Here is a 12,230-nt window from a genome sequence, read left to right on the forward strand (position 1 = left end):
CCTCTTTTGATCATACATTGTCAGGCATTCGCACCTACTTGCAGCCGAATACTTCCGCTCCACCTTTTAGTGATGTATGGTTGGCATTTGCACCTTTTCTTACCCTTTCTTACCCTACTGATTGCTTAAGATTAAGTTGTTTTTTCTCAAACTACAACATTTTTTTAATTGTTGAAACTTGATTTGAAGTGGATAAATAAGGAGGACAAACAGTTTTAAGTCAGGCTGATAGAAGGAATTAATTTTATAGCAAAATCTGTATTTCGTCATATGTCGAGAGATGCTTATTGCTGAAGAAGTACAAAGTACAACGTTGTTTATCGTTGAAACTTGATTAGACATGAATAAATATGAAGGACAAAGCAGTCTTAACTTGGTTAGAGTTAAGGAATTCGTTTTATAGGAGAATCCGAATTCGTGCATAACTCGTAAAATAGAGCTTATTTTCGGATTCCTGAAGAATGAGTCTGGTTCTTTCTCATAATACAAAGTTTGTTGTTTATTGTTGAAACTTCATCAGAAGTGAAGAAATAAATGAATGCCTATCAACAAATGTGGGATCTAAACTCTAGTGCTTCCTCTAAAATAATTTCCTTTCTCAATTCAGAAATGTGTGTGTGTAAGTCACAACACCCGTGACACCAAAACGGCTTTCTTTTCTCTCTTTTCTCTACACTCTGCACTGTGAGCACACACACCAAATCAGAAAGGCTTTTTTCTCTCTGTTCTACATTATGGACTGTGGGGACACAAAACCGCTCTCTCTTTTTTTTTTTGATTGTGTGCCAGGGCGTTGTCTCACGTATTAGATTATGCTTACGATACGAATGGGTTTATCAGTCACATCAGAATCCATACATACTGATCCTCCCGTAATAAAATGGTCGGATCTTATCAAACACACTTTGTTTCTTGTGACAATCAAGTCAGCGAAACAGCGTATACACGTCAAGACACTGAATCAAGTTTGCCACAAGAACTCATAAGTTTGGCAGTATTGCTCTGCCGTCAGCAATCATACACCCATTTTATTTTCGTGAGACATGTGCAGGCACCTGTTCATCTACTGTTCTATCACTATGAATTAGTTTATCTATTATCAATAAGGATACTTCTACAACTACTATCAAAGTATGTCCAGACTTCTTATGTTGTCAGTTGCTATATATGAATAAGTGGGTAGCTACTGACAAGCATTAAGCATGTCACACAGCCCAAACATATAACATTTCAGGACACACCACACAGTTAACAACCACAGTGAAGTGTCAAAGCCCAAACATGTAACATTCAACAGGACACTTACACAACACATTCAAATCAAACAGTCAGACAACATACAAGAACATATACCCCAGCCGGCATTGCTCCCTGCCTATTTTCCTACAGCTCACTATGTGTGCGCACACCTTTATTCACAAACTCTTCAACTTATACTCTTTTACCAAAGCTGCTACAGCTCGATTGGCCGAATACCCTTAGATCCTTTTTCGGTGAATTTGACATCTGCCTTACATGTAACAGATTAGCGGTTTAGCAGTTTTAATTTAGTTTGAGTGAAGGAATTCATTTTATAGCAAAATCCGAAATCGTGAAGAACTCATGAAAGTAAGCTTATTCTCGGATTCCTGAAACTTTAGATTTGCTCTTTCTTTTACTGCAAAGTACAACGTTGTTTTTTTTTTGTTTAAATCTTTCTAGACATGGTAAATATGAAGGACAAAGCAGTTTTAACATAGTTTGAGTGAAGGAATTCATTTTATAGATAAAATCCCAAGAGTCTGCTGAGAAAAGAGAGTGAATGCGAAGTAGACTTTAACACGGCTCTGGGAGCGAGCCGAGTGTGGGCTAACCGGGAGAATTGCTTGAAAAAAACGCGACACCAAATGAGCGGTCAGAACAAAGCCTCAATACGGTGTTCCCGTGGTGTTTTTGTTGCTGCCTTGTCGATTGCACAGGGGCAAGCGTTTCAACCAAGCAACGCTCACCATGGGGAAGGTGGCTATGGCAACTAGCCTGATGCCCTGCTCCCGCAGTGACGGATAATCGTACTCTGGTTTCTCTTCATAACATACAAGTCTTTCGCCTTTTACTAAAGACTTTCGTGGAGAGCAGCACTAATGAGTTGTTTCTATTTTTGGCAGGCTTTACCTTTGCGGGTGAAGCCCTTTCTGTCTGTGCAAAAGAAATCTTGTTACTGTGCAGAGTGACTTCTCTGAGTAGAGTCGCCTTACTTGTTGCGATTGTGCCGATGTTCGAAGCTGGAGTGCAAAGTTGTTGCTTGAATGGTGCTTGCTGGAGCATGCGGGAGTGCAAAGTTATACCATTTAAAAGGGCTGAAGAGTGCTCAGTGCAGCGGGTGGGCGGAGGTGCAACGTGACACTCTGGCCACCTATGGCCATAAAAAGAACACTGCTACAAGTGCGCATTGTGCCAGCAAGGGCCCTCGGACCTGAAACAGTGGACAGTTATCGCTTCTCGGCCTTTTGGCTAAGATCAAGTGTAGTATCTGTTCTTATCAGTTTAATATGTCCTCTATACGAGGACTACATATTAAATGGATTTTTAAGAATAGGAGTTGAAAAAGAAGCTTGCTCCGTTCACTCCAAGCATCGACCCAGTACTGCAGTGCCGCTGGGAACGGTGCGCTCTTCTCTGCTCTTGTGAAAAAGCAAACAGCGGTGCAGGATGGAAGTTTCAGGGAGCCCAAGATGAAACTTTCTTTTAGTCTGCTGAGAAAAGAGAGTGAATGCGAAGTAGACTTTAACACAGCTCTGGGAGCGAGCCGAGTGTGAGCTAACCGGGAGAATTGCTTGAAAGAAACGCCATACCAAATGAGCGGTCAGAACAAAGCCTCAATACGGTGTTCCCGTTGTGTTTTTGTTGCTGCCGCTGTTTGCTTTTTCACAAGAGCGCACCTGTTGAGGGGGGGCCTGGGGGGGCCTGGGTGATGGTGGGTCTCAGGCCCGGGCTGCTGCGACTGGTGTGACCGGGTGGTTTGTTTGTTTGTTTTTTGTTGTTGTTTGTTTGTTTTTTGTAGAGGTCCTCCGGAGTGGGGTTGGGTTTAGTGGGGTGGGGCAGGATGGGTACCTTCTGGGGGTACAGTAGCTCCCAGAATATGGTCGCTGCAGGCCCCGAGCCTGGTGGACATCAGGCCCTCCTGTCCTGTGTTGGCTCCCTTTTAAAAAGTACAGAACTTAGAACAGGTCTAGTCCCTGGCTTTCGGCAGAACTGTCTTCTTTACTTTTTTTTTTTTTCCCCTTATCGTGTTCAGCATTATGGCAGCAGAATTGTAGTCTGAATACCTTTGATGCCAAACAGATTTGCTTTGCCAAGGGAAGTTTTATAAATGTAAAGCTCCCATTTGATGCCCATTTATTTATTTCTGTTTACAATATATGACATGTAATAGAACTGAACCGGACCGGGGGACAAGGAAAGAAGAAGAGGAAAGAAGAGAAAAACAGAACATACATCGCATACAACACAGCTGTGGATATAGATGACCTGAGACGACATGATAATACATCAACTGCTTAGCGACCATGCTACTGGACTAATGAATGTGGTTGTGTGTGTGTGAGAACATGCAACACCCATGGCACAGGACCTACATGATAACCGTGCTTAGTTATGAGTGTATAAGCATACAGGGCCACAATCCACAGCCCCCCCAAGCAATCAGAAGCAGGCAGAGAGGGCCACAAGACCCGGGCCACCAGCAGCCCCCACAGAGCACAGAACCCAGGAAGCCCACCGCAGGGGCAACCACGCATCCACCCAGAAGACTGCAGAGGAAGCCCCCGGAAAGAGCCCCCATAAGCATAGGGCAGAGGCCCTCCGGGAGCCAGGGGCAACAGCCCACCGACGTCGCCAGGCCCCAGCCGCCCAGACATGGGCCGTGCACTGGATCCGGGCCCCAGGAGCCCGAGCGCCCCCAAACCCCCCGGCAGAGGCCCCACCCAATACCCAGGAGGGCCAAGCGCCCCAGACAGCCACACAGTGGGTCAGCGCCTGCCCCAGCACCCCTGGCCAAGTGCCCTGGGAGTCAAGACGTGCCCACAGGTGGGTGAAGTCGCGAGCAGCGGAGAGAGGCCACGCCGCCCCCCCCATCGGGAGAAGCACAGGCAGGCCAGGCGACAGCAAGTCCAAGATCCAGGCCCAATCATTACCACACACACTTTCATGTCCCATACATCCACACGTCCTCCCTCCCTCGACTCCGCTGGGGTGTAGTGCAGCGGGCACACCAGGGGGCCAGCAGCCCCCCAGCCACCACAGACCCCAAACCAGCAGAACAATTAATTAATCCTCCTGGCCCCTCCCACCCCGAGCAGCAACCAGGAAGCAGGGGTGTGCGAAGAAGACCCCTCCCCTCACCCTTCTGGCTCTTCAATATTTTCTAATAGTGAGCAATTAAAATTGAGGGGCAGCCAAACTTGTAGAACTGGGAGCGTGGCCCTCTGGGAAGCCTACATACCCAAAGAGCCCCGCCCACCAGATGCCACTCAGTGTAACCACCCCCCAAGACCTAATGTGTGTGTGTGAGTGTGTTTGATAAGTAGTAATGTCTAAGGTGTAATTAAAACAGGGGTGGGAACTGCAGAGTGCAACTACTGCAGAGTCCACTACACCCCACCGAACACACACGCCCCCAAAACCCTTCATGTGTGAGTGTGTGCTGTGTACAGGAGCCAGAAGGGAGAGGGGTATGGGGATATACACTGGGGGCAGCCAGGGACTGGCTGCAATAGGCATCCCCGCTACCAGGGAGCCAACACAGGACAGGAGGGCCTGATGTCCACCAGGCTCGGGGCCTGCAGCGACCATATTCTGGGAGCTACTGTACCCCCAGAAGGTACCCATCCCGCCCCACCCCACTCAACCCAACCCCACTCCGGAGGACCTCTACAAAAAACAAACAAACAACAACAAAAAACAAACAAACAAACCACCCGGTCACACCAGTCGCAGCAGCCCAGGCCTGAGACCCACCATCACCCAGGCCCCCCCAGAACCCCCCTCAACAGGTGCGCTCTTGTGAAAAAGCAAACAGCGGCAGCAACAAAAACACAACGGGAACACTGTATTGAGGCTTTGTTCTGACCGCTCATTTGGTATGGCTTTTCTTTCAAGCAATTCTCCCGGTTAGCCCGCACTCGGCTCGCTCCCAGAGCCGTGTTAAAGTCTACTTCGCATTCACTCTCTTTTCTCAGCAGACTAAAAGAAAGTTTCATCTTGGGCTCCCTGAAACTTGCATCCTGCACCGCTGTTTGCTTTTTCACAAGAGTAGAGAAGAGCGCACCGTTCCCAGCGGCACTGCAGTACGGGGTCAATGCTTGGAGTGAACGGAGCAAGCTAATTTTTCAACTCCTATTGCTAAAAATCCATTTAATATGTAGAACTCGGCTCGCTCCCAGAGCCGTGTTAAAGTCTACTTCGCATTCACTCTCTTTTCTCAGCAGACTCTTGGGATTTTATCTATAAAATGAATTCCTTCACTCAAACTATGTTAAAACTGCTTTGTCCTTCATATTTACCATGTCTAGAAAGATTTAAACAAAAAAAAAACAACGTTGTACTTTGCAGTAAAAGAAAGAGCAAATCTAAAGTTTCAGGAATCCGAGAATAAGCTTACTTTCATGAGTTCTTCACGATTTCGGATTTTGCTATAAAATGAATTCCTTCACTCAAACTAAATTAAAACTGCTAAACCGCTAATCTGTTACATGTAAGGCAGATGTCAAATTCACCGAAATAGGATCTAAGGGTATTCGGCCAATCGAGCTGTAGCAGCTTTGGTAAAAGAGTATAAGTTGAAGAGTTTGTGAATAAAGGTGTGCGCACACATAGTGAGCTGTAGGAAAATAGGCAGGGAGCAATGCCGGCTGGGGTATATGTTCTTGTATGTTGTCTGACTGTTTGATTTGAATGTGTTGTGTAAGTGTCCTGTTGAATGTTACATGTTTGGGCTTTGACACTTCACTGTGGTTGTTAACTGTGTGGTGTGTCCTGAAATGTTATATGTTTGGGCTGTGTGACATGCTTAATGCTTGTCAGTAGCTACCCACTTATTCATATATAGCAACTGACAACATAAGAAGTCTGGACATACTTTGATAGTAGTTGTAGAAGTATCCTTATTGATAATAGATAAACTAATTCATAGTGATAGAACAGTAGATGAACAGGTGCCTGCACATGTCTCACGAAAATAAAATGGGTGTATGATTGCTGACGGCAGAGCAATACTGCCAAACTTATGAGTTCTTGTGGCAAACTTGATTCAGTGTCTTGACGTGTATACGCTGTTTCGCTGACTTGATTGTCACAAGAAACAAAGTGTGTTTGATAAGATCCGACCATTTTATTAGGGGAGGATCAGTATGTATGGATTCTGATGTGACTGATAAACCCATTCGTATCGTAAGCATAATCTAATACGTGAGACAACGCCCTGGCACACAATCAAAAAAAAAAAGAGAGAGCGGTTTTGTGTCCACACAGTCCATAATGTAGAAAAGAGAGAAAAAAGCCTTTCTGATTTGGTGTGTGTGCTCACAGTGCAGAGTGTAGAGAAAAGAGAGAAAAGAAAGCCGTTTTGGTGTCACGGGTGTTGTGACTTACACACACACATTTCTGAATTGAGAAAGGAAATTATTTTAGAGGAAGCACTAGAGTTTAGATCCCACATTTGTTGATAGGCATTCATTTATTTCTTCACTTCTGATGAAGTTTCAACAATAAACAACAAACTTTGTATTATGAGAAAGAACCAGACTCATTCTTCAGGAATCCGAAAATAAGCTCTATTTTACGAGTTATGCACGAATTCGGATTCTCCTATAAAACGAATTCCTTAACTCTAACCAAGTTAAGACTGCTTTGTACTTCATATTTATTCATGTCTAATCAAGTTTCAACGATAAACAACGTTGTACTTTCTAGAATGAGAAAGAACTTCTTCAGCAATAAGCATCTCTCGACATATGACGAAATACAGATTTTGCTATAAAATTAATTCCTTCTATCAGCCTGACTTAAAACTGTTTGTCCTCCTTATTTATCCACTTCAAATCAAGTTTCAACAATTAAAAAAATGTTGTAGTTTGAGAAAAAACAACTTCATCTTAAGCAATCAGTAGGGTAAGAAAGGGTAAGAAAAGGTGCAAATGCCAACCATACATCACTAAAAGGTGGAGCGGAAGTATTTGGCTGCAAGTAGGTGCGAATGCCTGACAATGTATGATCAAAAGAGGGAGCGGAGGTTTTCGGCTGCAAGGTCTGAATGTCCAACCATAATTTGTAAAAACCGGGGAAGAAAAGGCTCGAAAGCCCGACTATACACCATCAAAAGCGGGAGCGGAGGTGTTCGGCTGCAAGTAGGTGTGAATGTTCGACCATAATTTGTAAAAAGCGGGTAAGAAAAGGTTCGAATGCCCGACTATATATTAACCAAAGCAGGAGGAGAGGTCTTTGGATAAGAGTGGGTGAGAATTTACAACCATAATCTATAAAATGCGGTGAAAAAAAAGGTGTGAATACCCCATAGAACACTAAAAGGTAGAGCGGAAGTGTTCGGCTGCAAGAAGGTGTGAATGTCTGACCATAGTTTGTAAAAAGCGGGTAAGAAAAGGTTCGAATGCCCGAACATACACCATCAAAGGAGGGAGCGGAGGTGTTCAGCTGTAAGAAGGTGTGAATGTCCGACCATAGTTGGCAAAAAGCAGGTAAGAAAAGGTTAAAATACCCGATTGTACACAATCAATAGCGGGAGCAGAGTTGTTCCGCTACTAAAAGGTGTGAAAGTCCGACCATGGTTTGTAAAAAGCGGGTAAGAAAAGGTGTGAATGCCCGACAATGTATGATCAAAAGAGGGAGAGGAGGTTTTCGGCTGAAACAAGGTCTGAATGTCCATCCATATTTTGTAAAAATCTGGGAAGAAAAGGCTCGAAAGCCCGACTATACACCATCAACAGCTGGAGCGGAGGTGTTCAGCTGCAAGAAGGTCTGAATGTCCATCAATAATTGCTAGAAAACATGGAAGAGAATTTTCGAATATCAAACCGCACATGATCATAAGCGGGAGAGGAGGTGTTCAAATGCAAGAAGGTGTGAATGTCCACCCATAATTACTGCAAAATGGGTAAGAAAAGGTACGAATGCCCAACCATACATGATCCTAACAGGGAGCGGAGGTGTTTGGCTGCGACAAGGTGTGTATGTCCACCCATAATTAATGAAAAGCGGGCAACAAGTAGGTTTGAATACCCATCATCAAAAGCAGGAGTGGATGTGTTCGGCTACAAGAAGGTGTGAACATCCGACCAAAGTTTGTAAAAAGCAGTGAAGAAAAGTTTCGAATATCCAACCAAACATAATCAAAAGCGGGAGCAGAGCTGGTGTGAATGTCAGATCATAATTTGCAAAAAGCTGAAGAGAAAGGGTGAGAATGCCCGGCTATACACCATCAAATGCGGGAGCGGAAGTGTTCGGCTGTGAGTAGGTGTGAATGTCAAACCATAATTGCTGAAAAATGTGTTAGAAAAGACTAGAATGCCGGACCATACATCATCAAAAGCGGGAAAAGTGGTGTTCGGCTGCAAGTAGGTGTGAATATACAGCCATAATTACTCACAAACCGGTAAGAAAAGGTAGTATTGCCAGACCATACATTATCAAAACAGGGAGCGGAGGTGGTTCAGCTGCAAGGTGTGAATGTCTGACTAAAGTTTATAAAAAGCGGGTAAGACAAGGTGCGAATGCCTGACAATGTATGATCAAATGAGGGAGCGGAGGTTTTCGGCTGCAAGGTCTGAATGTACAACCATAATTTGTAAAAACCGGGGAAGAAAAGGCTCGAAAGCCCGACTATACACCATCAAAAGCGGGAGCGGAGGTGTTCGGCTGCAAGTAGGTGTGAATGTTCGACCATAATTTGTAAAAAGCGGGTAAGAAAAGGTTTGAATGCTCGACTATATATTAACAAAAGCAGGAGGAGAGGTCTTCGGATAAGAGTGGGTGAGAATTTCCAACCATAATCAATAAAATGCGGTGAAAAAAAAGGTGCGAATACCCCATAGAACACTAAAAGGTGGAGCAGAAGTGTTCGGCTGCAAGAAGGTGTGACTGTTCGACTATATTTGGTGAAAAGCAGGTGAAGCAAGGTCTGAATGCCCAACCTTACATCATCAAAAACGAGATCAGAGGTGTTTGGCTGCAAGAAGGCCATAGTTTGCCAAAAGCGGGTAAGCTGCGAATGACCGACTAAATATCAACAAAAGTGGGGGCGGAGGTCTTCGGATGCAAGTGGGTGTGAATATTCCACCATACAAGTATGGTGGAGAGGAAGCTGTGAATGGCCGACCATAGTAAAAAGCGGGTGAGAAAAGGTGCGAATGTCCAATCATACATGATCAAAACAGGGAGCGGAGGTGTTTGGCTGCGACAAGGTGTGTATGTCCACCCATAATTAATGAAAAGCGGGCAACAAGTAGGTTTGAATACCCATCATCAAAAGCAGGAGTGGATGTGTTCGGCTACAAGAAGGTTTGAATGTCTGACCATAGTTTGTAAAAAGCGGGTAAGAAAAGGTTCGAGTGCCCGAACATACACCATCAAAAGAGGGAGCGGAGGTGTTCCGCTGTAAGACGGTGTGAATGTCCAACAATAGTTGGTAAAAAGCGGGTAAGAAAAGGTTAAAATACCCGACTGTACACAATCAATAGCGGGAGCGGAGTTGTTCCGCTACAAGAAGGTGTGAAAGTCCGACCATGGTTTGTAAAAAGCGGGTAAGAAAAGGTGCGAATGCCCGACAATGTATGATCAAAAGAGGGAGTGGAGGTTTTCGGCTGCAAGAAGGTCTGAATGTCCAACCATAATTTGTAAAAACCGGGGAAGAAAAGGCTCGAAAGCCCGACTATACACCATCAAAAGTGGGAGCGGAGGTGTTCAACTTCAAGACGGTCTGAATGTCCATCAATAATTGCTAGAAAACATGAAAGAAAATTTTCAAATATCAAACTGCACATGATCATAAGCAGGAGAGGAGGTGTTCAGCTGCAAGAAGGTGTGAATGTCTACCCATAATTACTGAAAAATGGGTAAGAAAAGGTGCGAATGCCTAACCATACATCATCAAAAGAGGGAGCGGAGGTGTTCCGCTGTAAGACGGTGTGAATGTCCGACCATAGATGGTAAAAAGCGGGTAAGAAAAGGTTAAATTACCCGACTGTACACCATCAAAAGAGGGAGCGGAGTTGTTCAGCTAAGAGAAGGTGTGAAAGTCCGACCTTGGTTTGTAAAAAGCGGGTAAGAAAAGGTTCGTATGCCCGAATATACACCATCAAAAGCGGAAGCGGAGGTGTTCGGCTGCAAGATATTGTGAACGTCCGACCAAAGTTTGTAAAAAGCAGTTAAGAAAAGGTTCGAATATCTAACCAAACATAAGAATGAGTCTTTTCCGCTGTAGAATGCCCGACTATAGACCATCAAATGCGGGAGCGGAGGTGTTCGGCTCTGAGTAGGTGTGAATGTCCGACCATAATTGCTGAAGAATGTGTTAGAAAAGGTAAGAATGCTGGACCATACATCATCAAAAGCGGTAGAGGTGGTGTTCGGCTGCAAAAAGGTGTGACTGTTCGACTAAAGTTTGTAAAAAGTGGGTAAGACAAGGTGCGAATGCCTGACAATGTATGATCAAAAGCGGGAGCGTAGGTGTTCAGCTGCAAGAAGGTCTACATGTCCATCAATAATTGCTAGAAAACATGAAAGAAACTTTTCGAAAATCAAACCGCACATGATCATAAGTGGGATAGGAGGTGTTCAGCTGCAAGGTGTGAATGTCCACCCATAATTCCTGAAAAATGGGCAAAAAAAAGGTGTGAATGCCCAACCATACATCATCAAAAGCAGGAGTGGAAGTGTTCGGCAACAAGAAGGTGTGAACGTCCAACCAAAATATGTAAAAAGAAGTTAAGAAAAGGTTCGAATATCCAACCAAACATAATCAAAAGCGGGAGCAGAGCTGTTCGACTGCAAGTAGGTGTGAATGTCAGATCATAATTTGCAAAAAGCTGATGAGAAAGGGTGAGAATGCCCGACTATACACCATCAAATGCGGGAGCGGAGTTGTTCGGCTGTGAGTAGGTGTGAATCTCCGACCATAATTGCTGAAAAATGTGTTAGAAAAGGTAAAAATGCCGGTCCATACATCATCAAAAGCGAGAGAGGTTGTGTTCGGCTGCAAGTAGGTGTGAATGTCCAGCCATAATTACTCACAAACGGGTAAGAAAAGGTAGTATTGCCAGACCATATATGATCAAAACAGGGAGCGGAGGTGGTTCAGCTGCAAGAAGGTTTGAATGTCAAAGTAAAGTTCAAATATATTAACAAAAGCGGGAGGAGAGGTCTTCGGATGAAAGTGGTTGAAAATTTCCAACCATAATGTATAAAATGCGGTGAAAAAAAAGGTGTGATAGAACACTAAAAGGTGGAGCGGAAGTGTTCGGCTGCAAGAAGGTGTGAATGTCCGACTATATTTGGTGAAAAGCAGGTGAAGCAAGGTCTGAATGCCCAACCTTACATCATCAAAAGCGAGATCAGAGTTGTTTGGCTGCAAGAAGGCCATAGTTTGCCAAAAGCGGGTAAGGTGCGAATGTCCGACTAAATATCAACAAAATTTGGGGCGGAGGTTTTCGGATGCAAGTGGGTGTGAATATCCCACCATACAAGTATGGTGGAGAGGAAGCTGTGAATAGCCGACCATAGTTTGGAAAAAGCGGGTAAGAAAAGGTTTGAATGCCCGAACATACACCATCAAAAGAGGGAGCGGAGGTGTTCCGCTGTACGAAAGTGTGAATGTCCAACCATACTTGGTAAAAAGCGGGTAAGAAAAGGTTAAAATACCCGACTGTACACAATCAATAGCGGGAGCGGATGTGTTCGGCTACAAGAAGGTGTGACAGTCCGACCATGGTTTGTAAAAAGCGGGTAAGAAAAGGTGCGAATGTCCGACAATGTATGATCAAAAGAGAGAGCGGAGGTTTTCGGATACACGAAGGTTTGTATGTCCTACCATAGTTTGTAAATAGCGGGTAAGAAAAGGTTCGAATGCCCGACTATACACCATAAAAAGCGGGAGCGGAGGTGTTCCGCTGTAAGACGGTGTGAATGTCCGACCATAGTTGGTAAAAAGCGGGTAAGAAAAGGTTAAAATACCCGACTGTACA

General features: G+C 44.5%; 2 non-coding genes across 2 annotated transcripts; both read left to right on the forward strand.

Moving 5' to 3' along the window:
- The first annotated feature begins 2,048 nt into the window (after window positions 1–2,048).
- On the forward strand, window positions 2,049–2,162 carry LOC140285266 (U5 spliceosomal RNA). Its single transcript, XR_011910363.1, has one exon. It is a non-coding gene; the product is annotated as a U5 spliceosomal RNA (small nuclear RNA).
- A 308-nt stretch (window positions 2,163–2,470) lies between these two features.
- Window positions 2,471–2,654, forward strand: LOC140285334 (U2 spliceosomal RNA). The gene has a single exon (XR_011910425.1). It is a non-coding gene; the product is annotated as a U2 spliceosomal RNA (small nuclear RNA).
- Window positions 2,655–12,230: the final 9,576 nt, after the last annotated feature.

The sequence above is a fragment of the Leuresthes tenuis genome, unplaced genomic scaffold (assembly GCF_036924035.1).
Source record: "Leuresthes tenuis unplaced genomic scaffold, fLeuTen1.0.hap1 SCAF_34, whole genome shotgun sequence".
In the NCBI taxonomy this organism is placed as follows: Eukaryota; Metazoa; Chordata; class Actinopteri; order Atheriniformes; family Atherinopsidae; genus Leuresthes; species Leuresthes tenuis.